General features: G+C 41.7%; 1 long non-coding RNA gene across 1 annotated transcript; it reads right to left on the bottom strand.

The window, feature by feature from the left end:
* Window positions 1-2,565: 2,565 nt before the first annotated feature.
* On the bottom strand, window positions 2,566-13,140 carry LOC131278690 (uncharacterized). Its single transcript, XR_009186094.1, has 3 exons — window positions 12,834-13,140; window positions 9,318-9,406; window positions 2,566-2,704 (listed from the first exon to the last, which is right to left on the bottom strand). It is a non-coding gene; the product is annotated as an uncharacterized lncRNA (long non-coding RNA).
* Window positions 13,141-14,642: the final 1,502 nt, after the last annotated feature.

The raw sequence follows: 14,642 nt of genomic DNA on the forward strand, positions 1-14,642 counted from the left end.
TGAATGCTTGTGTTTTTCCTGTCCATTTTTACTACTTTTACCACAGAGGTATATATCACTAAAAATACACATATTATATGTGATGGTTAAGATCCTGTGTCAACTTGGCCAGTTTCTGGTGCCCAAGCAAGTAACTGGCCTGATTGTTACTGTGAAGATATATTGTGGATGTAAATCATCAGTAAGTTAATTGCATCTATGGCTGTTTACGTCTACAATTAACTGAGGAGATTGCCTTCAACAATGAGAGAAGTCTCATCCAATCAATTAAAGGCTTTAAGAGGAGAAGGGATGATTTCAGCAGTCAGAATTTCTATCTCTACTTCATCCACTCAGCTGAATTCATTGAATTCCCTTCTCCTAGGGAATTCATTGAAAACCTTCATCAGTGTTCCCAGCTTGTGGCCTGCCCTATGAAATTTGGACTTGCCTATCCCCACAGTTGCATGAGACAATTCTTATAAAAGTCACACAATATTTAGTTACCTACTTTTGGTTCTTTTTGCCTAGAGAATCCTAAATAATATAGTATGTATAGTATTGCTTTTTATTGTTATTAACATTTCTATAAAGTATATAATATATATATCTTTCTGCAACTTGTATTATTGTTACATAGAGATTTGTTCAGGCAGATTTGATTAGTTCTATCTCATCCATTCTTTTCTTTTTCTTATTGCAGTAAAACATGCATAAATTGAGGAGCACATCTCTAGTGCCCAGCTCCATAACCTCCACCCAGACCATTTCCAACACCTAACAGTGCTTATTTTTGCCCCTCAGAGTTCATAATTCTCAGAGGCAGCTACCATTTTGACCTCTGAGACCATAAACTAATTTTGGTTATTTGTGAACTTTATACAACTGGAAGCATACAGAATGTGCTGTTTGAGTCAGTTTTTGCTCAACATTGGATGCATGAGAGTCATCAAACTTGTTGCATGCAATAGTAGTTGTGACAGTTTGAAATTCTTTTGTGAATCCCAGAAAATCATATTCTTAAGACTAATCCATTCCTGTGGGTGTGAGACATGCTGATTGCATTAGATTCAGTTAAGGGAAGTTTGATTAGATCACATTTGGTGAGATCACTCTAGGGCCTTTGACTGGACTCTGTCAGTGAGGCACACTCAAATGAGGAACATGTTGCCTCCAAAATCAGAACAGACCAAATAAGCACTGTTTCCCTTCTTTGGTTGTAGGAAAGCCCCAGGTGTAGGAAGGCCTAGATGCAGAAGCTTAGATGCAGCTGCAATTGGAGTCACCACCTAGTTAAGTTTATGATAATTCACTGTCATCCTCCAAGATCCATCTGTTTTTTCCTCAGGCCAAACAGGAGAGTTTAATGAGAATATGTGGGAATAACTTGCATCCTTCAAGTCTTGATGGTGGCACTAATCTCTGTCATTCCCCGAGGAATGTGATAATGCATTTGGCTTATTTGTGAAGTAGAGGCAGGTCTGGTGGCTTCTTTCACTTGGTCTTTCCTACCTATGAACTCTCACTCCATAGGTCAAGGAATAGTGTAGATTCTGCCAGTTGAGTATATATTTCCAGTAATACCTTCTGCAACTGGTTAAGTAACCACAAGAATGGGTGGGGCATCCACTGGACTTATTGTGAGATGGACCTGAGCTAAAACCCCATTGATCACCTGATCTCCATAAGCTGCTACTCTGAATGATAGACCATAGCAGTGTTTTTTTGTCTCCTGAAATTAGTATAATTTCAGAGCTAGTGTCCAGTAATCCCTGAAATGTCTGATTGTGTCCTTTTCTCCAATGCTCAATAACCCTGGTAAAAGCCATAGGTCCCTTTAGGCAATGTTGTGAGAGAGATTAACAGTATAAATTTCTGGCAGCATAGTAGGGTCTTTCATCAAGGGGACATAGATCCACAGGAATTTATAAACTGTCTAAAGTCTGGGAACTGATTGAGGGGCTGTGCCTTTGTTTTTATGACTCAAGTTAGACTTTTGTTCAGTTAGCCTAGAACTCTTCTGATCATACAGATCAAGTAAGAATTTGTTAGACTCCTCAACTATTTCACTCCTAGGAGCTCCATGATCAACTATAGGTCTCTGCATTCAGACTATTCTGATTACTGCTTTGTTTCTGATGTCCCTTATGGTAACAACCCCCTCCTTGTCTTTGGTGACTAAGTCCTACCAACCTGGGATCCAATCGTCCACATTGCATTTAAGGATTCCAGTTCAGTGGCAACTATTCCCATAGTAATATCTGACCTACAGAGAACAACCCCAGAACTCTTAAGGGATGATGGTGTTCCTCTAACAAACTTATTCCTCACTGTCATGATGAAAAGTTTGTTTTCTGGATCCACCCAGGCTGGGGAAGCAGGTCTTACATGATAAATCCACTCTAACATTCCAGTCTCCTTGTATTATACCAGGACAGTGTTGGTATTTCACCTTCACCTTCATTTAGTATAGTCCACATTTTGGTCCATGTTTCAACTAACCAAATAAATACTGTTAGAGCCTTTCTAACCCTCCAGCTAAACACTGAATTCAGAATCTCCATTTAGTGGGCCCATATCAATAAATTCAGTCTGATTCACCTTTATGTTCCTTCCACCATTGCCCCACACCTTTAAAATCCATTCCTGGGAACTGATGTGGCTCAGTGGTTGAGTACCAGCTTCACATATTTGAGGTTCCAGAGTCAATTCCCAGTCCCAGTACCTAAAAAAAAAAAAAAAAAAAAAATTCATTGCCACACTATTCCCCTTATTTCTGTCTCTGTAAATTGGGGGAAAAAATCATTCTTTTGAGTATATGGCACCTTCTCATGAGTCACAGCTGTGTACCTCATCTTTTTGGGGCCTGTTGAGACTTCATTCTAGTATAGGTCTGGAAGCAAAGAGGGTTGGTAGAGGTAGGGTCATGAGAAGATTTAGCGGGGTCTTGCAAGTCAACTACCTCAGTTGATTCAATTACAGTTTCACCTGGTGAAACAAGGTTATTCTCTTCAGATAGAAGTGGGATGGCTGGTTCCTGAGAGGGGGTCATTACAGGTTTATCTGGCAAAGAAGCCTCAGCAGAATTTAGGGTTTCAGTGTCTCCACTGTCATCATGATCAGCCCATATAGCCCCATTCCAATTTTCCAGATTGTGTTCCTTCCCAATCAATGCCCTCATTTTAACAGCAGATACTCTGAAAGGTTGGGTATACAATTTGCATAATTTAGCATGATGAGACTGAGTATTTGGTTTTCAGAAATCTCAATTTGGCAGCTACAAGAAATAAGTTGCTTTCTGGACACACATAGAAATTTTCATGTCTTACATGCCGCACTTCACCTGGGAATTTGAAGCCTTGAGTTCATCCTTTTCTCTAACATCTTTATCCAGCATTATTAGAAACAACAAGCCAAGCTCATTGTATTTTTTAAACTGAACAAAAATATGTTAAGGTATCAAATATTGACTGTCACACAGAGCCTTTCCTCTTATAAGCATTTGAGTAGGAACATCCTATGGTGATATTTTGTATATCTCTAATGCCAGTTCATAACATGAGCAATCAGTGCTATCTTGATCATTGGAATAAGAGTCGTTAGTGCCTTTAAGTTTAATCTTAAGAAAGAACAAAATCCCAGTTCAGAAATCTCATCCTTAAGATTCTGTTTCTCAAGAACCACTCTTGGTATGAAAATTTGTATTAGGGTTCTCCAGAGAAACAGAACTGACATACATATTGAGAGAGAGAGATTTATATATTACATGAATATTATATGAATTGGCTTACACAACAGTGGATATTGGCAAATCCAATTTTAATAGGGTAGGCCACAACCTGGAAGTTCTAACGAAGGTGAAGTCGAATTCTCCAGGAGAAGCTGGCTCGTGGAAATAGAGTCAGAATTTCTTCTTCCTGATACCTGAAATCCTCAATTCTGGCTTTTAAGACCTCTAACTAAGTGGATTAGGAGAGTCTCCTCTTCTCTGGGGGCAGTCTCCTTTGTTGATTATAAATACAATCAGTCCTTGATGCAATCGCAGTTGATTATATTTGCAAATTTACCTACAAAATACTCTCAGAGTAATAAGCAGGCCAGTTCTTGCCTGACCAAATAACTGTACACCATAACCTAGTCAAGTTGACCCATTAATTAAGCAACACGTATGGTGATTCTGTATTATACTCTGTGAGGAACCACCAATTTGTTTTCCACACTGGCTGCATTATTTTACATCCCCACCAGCAATGTACAAGAGTTCCAATTTTCTAATTTCTCCAATTCTTGCCAACACTTGTTTTTTGTTTTTGTTTGTTTTTTTTCTTAAATAATAGCCACCCTAGTGAGTGGGAAGTGGTAACTTATTGTGGTTTTCTTTTGCATTTCCTTAATGCTTAATGATATTGACCATCTTTTCATGGGCTTGTTAGCCATTTGAATATCTTTTCTGGGGAAATGTCTATTGAAGTCTTTAGACCAATTTTAATTGGGTTGTTTTTTGCTATTAGTATAGATGTTCTTTATGTATTCTTAATATTAAATCCTTATCAGATACATGTTTCCAACTATTTTCTCCTATTTGGTGGGTTGTGTTTTCATTTTCTTGATAATATCATTTGACATATATACGTTTTTAATTTGTGGTAGCCATTTTATCTACTTTTCCTTTTGTTGCTTATGCTTTTGGTGTCAAATCTAAAAAAATCACTGCCAAGTCCATGGTCATGAAGGTTTCCCCCTATGTCTTCTTCATTACTCTTTTTGTCCGAGGAAAATGAAATTTCTTAAATGGTGTCCCCCATAGTATATGGGGATAGTATATAGAATAGTATATGGAAAGTTTTCAATAGTATATAGAAAGTGCTCAATATATGCTGAATTACTGAAGATATATCCATGTAGGGTTTTAACATTAACATCATAAGAATGTTGATGTTATCGTTATTACAAAAGTGAAGCAAAAAAATGAAAACCAAGTTGCAAGTGAGAAAACACTATTCAGCCTATAAACTTGTCAGAAATGGTTACAGGGAGATAACTTGATCTTTGAAGTCTAAAATATCCAGTTCAATTCCTCATTTTTCAGAGAGACTTAACTAAAATCTTAACATTCTACAAAGAATTGCCTACACTGTTGAAAATTGCCTATAAACCAAATTTATTTCACTCCTGACAAGGCACAAGGAAGGATTCCTAGTATTAAGTGTTGAACGTTGGGCTTCGATATATCTACTTTGCAGCCTTGCAGAATTCCAAGTGAAAGAGCCCTCTAGTGTTCACAGAGACTCTTAGGGTCCTGCCACGCAGCAGTTCAGGAAAGTGCAATCTATCCTGATGGAGACCTTAGGGAAAGGATCCTCTCAAATTCCCCTAGATGGTTCTGCAGTCTGGAAATTCTGTTCCCGCGCATCGCCTTAGGTTTCAGTTGCAAGTTCAGCTCAAGTTTTAACTTCAGATAAAAAAGAAGCAGCACTAGCCTCCAAGGAATCCTCTCATTATAAAAAAATGACATAAAGACAATCAGCTTTGGTTTACTCCGTATTTAGCATAGGCTTCACCAAAGTTGGCAGTAAGTTTGGAGTCCCTTAGTGTACTTACCTCCACTGTTTTCCTGAGAGTCATTCCTTAAATCATCCACACTCCAACTACACCCAAGTGCTATTTTTCTTTCAGACTGTACCCTGGAGTAGATGCATGTGGTCAGGAAAATGTTCAACATGTCTCTCCCATCTGTCAGCTGAAAGGAAGCACCTGTCCTGTTGGATGTGCTTTCTTGAGGAGAGCGTCCTATCAGTGAGGGTATTTTCTCTTAATCAAACCCTAAACTCCACAGACTCAACTTTTCATTCCAGTAGAATCTGGGCAATGCTGTATTTTTCCAAGGACTCTGTATTTTTTGCTTCTTCAGTGTTAGAGAATGTTCTAATTATACTCATTTTCCTTTCCAGTTTATTAAAGTTCCTTCTCTGATAAATGGATTAACAGTGATCCCTTTGTCCACCACCTTCCTCCTCTAGGAATGGCCAGCCAGCATGGCAGATACTTTTCTTGCCTTTTTTACGGGGTCCCTGTGAGTTAGGAATGATGTTTACTATCTCAAGCAATGGCAAGATCTTCCTCCCCTTCCCACCCCTCCCCTCCCCTCCTTTCATTCATTTATTGCAGTGGAATGGTGGCTATCTTTTCTCACTCTAAATTATGTCTGCTGGGACACAGCACAATCCTGGTGGCCATGTTTTAACAAAATACTTCTTCAATATTCCAAACTATAGACTGAGTAAGAGCAAAGGAGACAAAATTTATTGTCATGATCTTACAGGGTCGTCTTTGGCAGGACCACTCTTCCATTAACACTAGGGCTCAGATTCAGAGACTGACATCTCCAAGTGAGACAAATCCTAAGTGTGTGTTAAGAGATTATTTATAGAATGTAAATATTTAAAATACAATGTAGGTAAGCGGATTTGGCTGAACGGATAGAGCATCCACCTACCACATGGGAGGCCCAGGGTCCAAACCCAGGGCCTCCTGACCCATGTGAAGAGATGGCCCACGAGCAGTGCTGATGCGTGCAAGGGGTGCCGTGCCACGCAGAGGCGTCCCCCATGTAGGGGAGCTGCCCAGCGCGAAAAAAGTGCAGCCTGCCCAGGAGTGGCGCCTCATACACGGAGAGATGACTTAGCAAGATGATGCAACAAAAAGAGACACAGATTCCCGGTGCCACTGACAAGAATACAGAAGAGCACACAGCGAATGAACACAGAAAGCAGACAACCGGGGGGAGGGGGAGGGCAGGGAAGGGGAGAGAACTAAAAAAAAAGAAAATACAATGTAATCCTGCTTTTGGAATTGCTTTAGTGATTTCTTTGTTGAATATGAGGTACCAAAAATTTATATAGATATGCATATAGAGTGTGTATTTATTAAATTATATTAGAGAAAGCCCTGAGGACCTCTTAGAGCCGAAAAACGAAAACGAAAACAAAACCCCCTGCCCTACTTCCTCTTTGAACTCCCTCTCAAGTTTCTTCTTGATATCTTTTGAAATTTGAAATCCCCACCAAGGCAGCTGACCCAGATAGTCAAGTTTGATCCTGCCCCTGTGAGAGGGACAATCATTTCTCCAATCAATAGGAGTCAAGCTAATGTCCTTTTTTATAAAAATCATTTGCAATCCCTAGAAACCCAGAGCTACTTCTGTTCTTGCAAGTCATCTGGCTTCCTTTGCTGGAGCAAAACTCCATGTCCCGAATAAATGCTGTAGTCTGCAAAGGACTTCAATTTGTCTTTTGACAACATACATGGTATATGCGTATGCATAGTGTATATAGACTCAGCCCGTCCCAACCACTTAGAGCCCTGGCTCTGGATAGCACCACCAGCAGAGAGCAGGAGGGAAAGGGTGACTTGGTGGGAAGGATTTTGACTAGAGGGGATTTCTGTGCAGCTCACAGTTGCCCATGATTTGCACTTAGCATTCCAGCCAGCACCCACTCAAGTCCCAAAGGGAGGCCAGACCAAGGATCAGGCCCAGTGGTAGCTGGACAGACTTTCCACCAGTGGAAGCTGGATGGGACTGACAGGCACAGGCAGCCAGAGATAAGCAAATGTTTGTTTGACCAGAGACGTGGGATTGTCCTCTGCTCAAGTGGGTGTCAGGCCTGGATTAACTCTGAGCTAAAAGGCAACCACTACCAACTGCTGGTGCACAGGGCAGGTTGGATGCCTGACTTCAGGGCAGCCACACTGCAGTCTCAGAGTGCTGGGAAAGGCCATGCGAGAAGGGCTGTGTGCACGTCCATTTTTCAATTCCTTTTTCTCACTTATTAGTCTCATTCCAAAAAGCAGAAAGTGTAACAGGAAAAAGGAAAAAAAAGTGCAGGGGCAGAGCCACCTGCTGACCCATCCACTTTTCCTCTAATTCCTAGGATCGTGAGGATGCCCAGGCCACCGTGAAACCCTCCTATTAAAGCAATTGCAGGTTTTGCTTGTGTGAACATGTCCCCACATAAATGGTAGTGCTTGCCATTTTGAAGTTGGTACTTTTGTGGAAGAAGAAAACTTCCATGGGGGAGAGGGATTCCAGCAGGAGAGTCACAAGGAACTCATGGGTCCTCACACTAAGATGCCCCTTTCCTCAGTCCCCATGTTGTGGAATGTGACAGGACAACTAACTCCTGTGTTTAACCCTTTGTGAACTCTGGGTACCCACCAGGGAACAGCCTCATGGCCAAATCAGTTCCCCCCCAAGGTAAACAACCTTCACCCTGATTTTGTGTCCCCACGGAGATCCAGTGATACTATGGACTGAGAAATGCCAAAAGCTTTCAGGGTTGCCTGGAAACCAGAGTCCCATCTCCTGCTGCAGTCTGGATCCAGCCAGTGTGAAGCGGTGGAGACCTCTTTTTCCTCCTAGGGTTTGGAGCCTGGCTTTTCAGATATTGCCAGATTCTACCTCAGGGATTTCCTAGACTCCAATAGTCCTGGCAGGTGCCATGTATGTGGCTGTCCTCAGACTGAACGTGCTGCTGCTACACATCCTCCCTCCAAGGTGCAGAAAGAGGGACCTAGGGGCTTTCAGGAAAGGCTTCCCTGCTGCAGGCCTTGAAACGACCTGACCTGGACTCTCTGTGAGTGAATTTCTTTTTTTTTTTTTTTTTTTTTTTACATTTTTTTAATTGATTTTGTAATAATATTACATTAAAAATATATATGTGAGGTCCCATTCAACCCCACCCCCCCCACCCCACCTCTCCCTCCCCCCCCCCCCCCCCCCCAGCAACACTCGTTCCCATCATCATGACACATCCATTGGATTTGGTAAGTACATCTTTGGGCACCTCTGCACCTCATAGTCAATGGTCCACATCATGGCCCATACTCTCCTCCATTCCATCCAGTGGGCCCTGTGAGGATTTACAATGTCCGGTGATTGCCTCTGAAGCACCATCCAGGGCAGCTCCATATCTCTGTGAGTGAATTTTTTATGCAAGTTAAAAACAGTCTACATTATTCAGTAAATTTTGGATAATAGATTATTGTGGAAGTAACCTTTATAATGAAGGAGTGTTTTTTACATGAGTTTGAGGTCTTTTACATTAGAAAATGATCAGTTTCTTTTGTGTGGAAGAGCCAGCTCTTGGTGAAAGATCCCTGGAGCAGGCATCTCTAGGCCTGCCTGGTTCCTAACTGCCCCTTACCTGACCTGGGCACATGACTCATCCTCTGTGAAGCTTAGGTTTCTACTCTGTAAAAGTGGGGATTGACATGCCTGATTTTCTTGTGGACTTTTGTTTTGTTCTGAATTAATCAGAATCAAAATAATACTAACTCACCGAGAGGAGGGTCATCTCCCCAGTTCACTAATGCAATCCCAGTGCTTGGAATGGTGCTTGGCATGTGGAGGACCCTTGAGACAGAGTAACTGAAAGAACAAAGAATTACAAATATAAATGAAAAACAATTTATTTAGGATAATGGTTACTAAAGATAGATACTTTATATCTAAAATAACAAATAAATACATAAAATATATACATAGTTTAGGAGTAGATTTAAGTAATTCACAAAGTCATAGGTGGATCTTCACATGGATACTATGCTATATGAAGCTTTGTTATATATCTTTCATATTTTAAGTGACACTTTCTACTATAGGGCCTTTTGAATAGCAAAGTATAAGGCACGCTAGTCAAGAATATAAAATATCAATTGTTTTTTTTTTCTTTTTTCAACAGTTTTTATGAGGTGAGATTTTAGTGTTTCCAGTTCTAAGCACAAATATATTTGGATGACATTATTCTAAAGGCTTTTGTATAATTTTTCACCATGCCTTTACTTCTCCATTATTTTTTGAAATGTTCTACTTTCCTCTGGGCAGGCAGCCAATGTCTCCCACATTTTAAATGTTTTCCAGGACAATCTGGTATTTTTCACAGCTCATCTCCTCAGGAGGAAATTTTTTCACACCAAATGTCAGCCTTGCTTCAGATCTTCTGTAGGTGTTCAAGGAAGTATCACTGCATAAGCCCTGTTCAGAGAAACTGGCTCTTCCTATTGGTGAAAGAGCATATGATGTATCAAAACAAATCAAGGAAAACTGGTGCTGGTGATCTTTGCCATTTCACTGGTGATGTTTCAGATGTGTTTTAAAAATCACACCTCATATGTAAAGTAGACATCAATTTGTATGTTCACAGAGTGATCTTTAGACTACACTGTACAGTTCTGATGAGTGGGAAATACCACTAGCTTTATTTTTCTTGTTGCTTTTTTCTTGTTTTGTCATAAAGTTTTAAAATGTTTAAATATCTAAGACTATCTTAAACAAAACTAATGATAGACTTTTTTTCAATTAAAATACAATAGTTACACTATATAATTATGGAGGGTCCAATGAACAGAAAATAATGTATTCATAATTATATTAAACGTACCTATAGTTATAAAATACAATCTTAGAAATTATACTGATACCAAAGTTCAATAAGAACTTCAATTGAGGCATTAACTAAATGACAACAATTAAAATGAGAACAATAAAAATTACTTTTAAAGGAAAAACCAGATGGATGTCTTGTTGTAGTTGTGGGTTTTCAGAAGTCAGCAGTTGTGAAAGCAAAATTAAACCTTCAGGCCTCTGAGGTTGTGGGTGGAACAGCAGGAGCAAAGGGGCTGCCTGGGAATAATTGGGCCTTTAGCTCTACTTTAGCCAACATTTCTCTGTTGTAGTCATTTTCCTTCCTTAGCTCATTGAGCTTACTCTCAGTTGAATGACCTGCCAGCCCCCTTTCTTGAACTTTCTTTTCATAGAAGGTAGTCTGGTTATAGAAGAAGGAAGTGATTCTTTCTAATTCTTTTTCCAGGTCTTAGCCATCTTTTTGTAGAGGTTGCACTTCTGATAGGTAAAGTTCACGTTTCCATACACTCTGCAAAATCTCCTCTCCATTTCTGAGAAGTATTTTTCCTCCTCAGTTGAATTTGCCTGAAGTTGCATTACATGTTTTTGATGAACTTCAGGTAGTATTTTACGTTTTGTCTGAAGCTTCCGTATCTCATTTTTCAGCTGTGAATTTTCAGACGGCAAAGATGCTTGCTTCTTTTGGAGACTTTCTATTTGCACTCTAAGTTTGGCATTCATTTCATTTTCTTCACACATGTTCTTGAATATCTCTTTTTTTACCCCTTCATGTCTTTTGAAGGAAACATGGAAGTTCACCACTTCAATGAGTTTGTTTAAATCAAACCGATGACTGACAGACTAAGTTATTACCATTTTCTGATTCCTTTTTTTGGTCTAATTTTAAGTTGCCATTATCCATGTAATCTCTAAAGATAACAGGTAAATTTATTACCTTCAGCACAGTTTCAGTTAGAGATTTTATCTGGCTGTCTTCATCACATTTTTTTTTTAAGATTTATTTTATTTATTTCTCTCCCCTTACCCGCCCCCCCCCCCCAGTTGTCTGTTCTCTGTGTCCATTTGCTGCGTGTTCTTCTTTTTGTCCACTTCTGTTGTTGTCAGCAGCATGGGAATCTATGTTTCTTTTTGTTGTGTCATCTTGCTGTGTCAGCTCTCTGTATGTGTGGTGCCATTCCTGGGCAGGCTGCACTTTCTTTTGCGCTGGGCGGCTCTCCTTACAGGGCACCCTCCTTGCGTGTGGGGCTCCCCTACGCAGGGGACATCCCTGCATGGCAGGACACTCCTTGTGCGCATCAGCACTGCGCGTGGGCCAGCTCCACACGGGTCAAGGAGGCCCGGGGTTTGACCCGCGGACCTCCCATGTGGTAGACGGATGCTCTATCCACTGGGCCAAGTCTGCTTCCCTATCCATCACATTTTGGTTCATTCTTGCATTGCAGTGTTTAAGCTTTTTTATCTGTTCCTTCAGTTTATACACTTTTTGTTTCCAGTCTGCAGTTTCTTGGGCAAGGACTTGTAGACTTTCCTGAAGATGAATGTTTTCATTCACACCATCCCTTATTTCCTTCTGAAGATGTTCTGCATTTTTCTGAGAGACTTTCAAGACATTTTTTGCATCAGTCATGTGGGATTGGTGGGATTCTGCTGCCTCTTGGAGTGACCTTATCTGTCCATGAAGGTGAACCATCAAAGTTCCATGAGGTAAAAGTTACAGGCCACACTTTTGTTCTTTTTCAAGAAGATCCTCTGTATCCTCACGTGAAGAGCTGTTCAAGTGTCTATTCAGTGCTGCCAAACACAAAGTCTGTAAAGTCAGTGGCCTGGCCTCAACCCCAGGGCACTCGTGGGCTTCATAGGCTTGTGTATTCAGGCCAGTCTTCTCTTGAGCTTTATGAGCACAGGCAGAAACACTTTTCACTAGCTCCTTTTCACTCCTTAAAGTATGCCAGCTCTTTAGTATAAAAATAAACTTAGGGAAGCGGACTTGGCCCAATGGATGGGGCATCTGCCTACCACATGGGAGGTCCACAGTTCAAGCCCCGGGCCTCCTTTACCTGTGTGAAGCTGGCCCATGTGCAGTGCTGATGCGTGCAAGGAGTGCCCTGCCATGCAGGGGTGTCCCCTGCATAAGGGAGCCCCCGCGCAAGGAGTGCACCCCGTAAGGAGAGCCACCCAGCGTGAAAGAAAGTGCAGCCTGCCCAAGAATGGCGCCACACACACCGAGCGCTGACACAACAAGATGAGGTAACAAAAAAAAACACAGATTCCTGGTGCTGCTGATAAGGATAGAAGCGGTCACAGAAGAACACACAGTTAATGGACACAGAGAGCAGACAACGGGGGGGGGGGCGTGGGAAGGGGAGAGAAATAAATAAAAAATAAATCTTAAAAAAAACGGACTCACACACACACAAAAAACCAAACATACCAGTACATATCAGGATCTCCCAGGAAAACACAAAGAGCCCTGAGGGTTGTCTCAGGCATTCTGAAAACAGCAGCAGAACACAGCACAGCTTTTCCAGGACCAGTTGGGAAGACACTTTGGTGGCTGTCAACAGGCCCTCCATGGCTTCAGAGGCACAGCCCCTCTGCCTCCTGATGCCAGTGTCCTGTGAGCCACAACTGACTTGTGGAGGGTTCTATCTCTAAAGTAAACCAGTGCCTGGCAACCAGCATATCAGTTGGGAGGGGGAGGGGAGCCTCACCAGGTTCTATAAGACAGGGCTCTCTCACTTTGCTCTGCTCACAGCACAAACAGAAAGTGAAATAACTTGTACAGTGTATTTGGGAAAGGAGGAAGTGCTGCTTCCAGTCAGGGGTGACCAGCCAGTAAGCTCTGGTCACTCTAGGCCCCATGTGACCCTACAGCAAACCTAGAGGATGAAAGTAGTGGCATGCCAAAACCATTCCCCTGCACACAGCATGTTAGGGCACAATGGTGGGGCGCACGCAGCAATGTGTGCAGGTCCCTGGGTGGCTTCATTCTCCTGATTTAAAGTTTCCTTTTGCCCTTGGGAGCCTGATCCTGCCTACAAAAGTCATAGGACTCTCCCTGCCCTGAAGGGTCCCTCTCTCCTTGTTATTTGGTCAAAGCAGGCAGGAATGGCAAATGTCTGCAGGGTGTCCCAAAGGTATCAGTTAACTGGCTTGGATTTAAATAGAAAGTATTCTGGAAAAATCTCTTGGAACTGGTAACATCTTAATGTTTCATGGATTTCCTGTGGAGCCACCTTGTCCTCATTCAATCCAAGTCTTCCAGGATGGGGAAGACTCTCTTCAGTTGGTGACTCAGGCTCCTCACCTCATGTGGCCCTGCCACCTGCAACCTAAGCCTCCCAAGGCTGTCCTGGGGAGAGTCGCCATTCACTGCCATCTTCAGAAATGTCCCTCTGCAAATGCAGCATATCCTTCAGTGAATTTGCCAAACTTTATGTTTTTAAACCACATCTCAGTATGACTCTCCTCTTAATCTTTTTTTATTAATTTGTATGAGTTTTATATATTAAATGACCAACACTATCATTTGGAAAATTGCTGCAGAGTTTTAATTTCCAGTTAGAATTCTGGCTCTCTCTGCCTAGAAGATCCTGCATCAAATCTCAGTATGTATTTCTGCCCTTCTCTCCCATTTCTCAGTAAGCTTTGTTCTTTTCACTATTTCCCAATAAATTCTTTTTACCGATCTAACTAAACTGGCATGTTCTTAAATTCTTTTATGCAATATAGCCAAGACCCTAGAGGAGTGCTACACTGAGACTGGTGAATTTTAATTAACACCAGTCTGTGCCCTCTTTTGGTTCTGCCATTTTAAAGGGGTTCCTGCATAGGCTCCCATAGGACATAAATACAATCTTCCCAGACTTTTGTCTCCCTCTTTGGCAGTGGTAGGGGCGAGCCCCCCGCATGATGTAGATCCAAGGAAGTTCCTTGAGACCTGACTGAGCATGTGGCCTAAGTCAAGCAGGAGCCCACCGTTGAGTTTACCAGTCCCGCTCTGTGAGTTCAGAATGGCTATCTCTCATTGCATCATTTCCTTAGACCACTAGTTAACTCCTTTTAATTAGACATGACTGTTGCCAGCCATTTTAAAGGGGTTCCTGGATAGGCTCCCACAGGATATAAACTCCATCTGCCCAGACTTCCAGCTCCCTCTCTGGGGTTGTTAGGGGTAAAGGTGGTAGATCCAAGGAAGTTCTGGGTGGTGGGTGAAACCATCCTTGACACCTAACTAGGC

This window comes from Dasypus novemcinctus, chromosome 6 (genome assembly GCF_030445035.2).
Source record: "Dasypus novemcinctus isolate mDasNov1 chromosome 6, mDasNov1.1.hap2, whole genome shotgun sequence".
NCBI classification, from domain to species: Eukaryota; Metazoa; Chordata; class Mammalia; order Cingulata; family Dasypodidae; genus Dasypus; species Dasypus novemcinctus.